We start from the raw sequence: 1,173 nt of genomic DNA, 5'->3' as shown, positions 1-1,173 counted from the left end.
CAAGCCTCGCCCTGTCTTGGGCTTGATCTACATTATCCAAGCTAATTGGAGCAGGCATTGCATCTCTTCCAAAGCTTGATCTTATTTGCATCTTAGCCAAAAAACTTGGATGCCACTTTAATAAATTGCTTCAAATGAAGCCTCAGTGTAACCTTATGACTTCAACCAAGTGCAGGATGCCAAACTTAGCCAAGAGACTGTGAAGCTGTGTGTGTTTTTTTAATCTTTATTCCAATCCAATCAAGTCAAATTAAGTCCAATTCAGAGTCTCAACAAGTTGAGACATTCCTGATCCAAGCTGACAAGACAGGGCTCTCACCTCCTGTCTTGGGCTTGATCTACATGATCCAAGCTGTTTGGAGTAGGCATAGCTCCTCCTCCAAGGCTTGATCTCATTTGCATCTTAGCCAAAAGGCCGAGATGCCGCTTTAAAAAATTGCTTCAAATGAAGCTGAAATGTAACCTAATGACTTGAACCAAGTGCAGCACGTCGATACTACACTTGATCTTAGCCAAAAGGCCGAGAAGCGCTGTGAAGCTATGTGTGTTGCTTCATGTATTATAGGAGTTGTGTTTGATGTTGTTAATGTTGTGTCACATTTTCAGTGCCACTGATGTTGCACCACCTGTTGGTGATGTTTGTGATGATATTTCACTAGTTAATGATGTTGCTGGTGATCTTTTCTGCTTTACTCTGGTGTAGGTCAAATATGGACTCTGTTCCTCCACATTTGCTTACTGGTTTCAGTCTCAATGATGTATGAATCTGGAGTCTCAGCTTCATTAACAACTTTTGCGGGTTCTCATGATTTGATGATTTGATCTGGCACAGTTACAGTTTGTCCTCCCAATTTTAAAGTTTATTTATTAGTGTCACAAGTAGGCTTACATTGAAACTGCAATGAAGTTACTGTGAAAATCCCCTAGTCACCACACTCCGGTGCCTGTTTGGGTACATTGGGGGAGAATTTAGCATGGCCAATGCATCTAAACAACACATCTTTCAGACTGTGGGAGAAAACCTGAGCACCCTGAGGAAACCCATGCAGTCACAGGGAGAACGTGCAGACTCTGCACAGTCAGTGACCCAAGCCGGGAATCAAACCTGGGTCCCTGGGGCTGTGAGGCAGTAGGCAAGGGTGGGTCTGGAAAATCCTAGTCAACGTCAACTTC

At 43.4% G+C, this 1,173-nt stretch overlaps 1 non-coding gene across 1 annotated transcript; it reads right to left on the bottom strand.

Annotated features, from left to right (window-relative positions):
- Positions 1-333: 333 nt before the first annotated feature.
- LOC145347160 (U2 spliceosomal RNA) lies at positions 334-532 on the bottom strand. The gene has a single exon (XR_013887807.1). It is a non-coding gene; the product is annotated as a U2 spliceosomal RNA (small nuclear RNA).
- Positions 533-1,173: the final 641 nt, after the last annotated feature.

This window comes from Carcharhinus amblyrhynchos, chromosome 8, assembly GCF_965287045.1.
Source record: "Carcharhinus amblyrhynchos chromosome 8, sCarAmb.v2.hapA, whole genome shotgun sequence".
NCBI lineage: Eukaryota > Metazoa > Chordata > Chondrichthyes > Carcharhiniformes > Carcharhinidae > Carcharhinus > Carcharhinus amblyrhynchos.
This window is presented reverse-complemented; position numbering and strand designations above follow the sequence as displayed.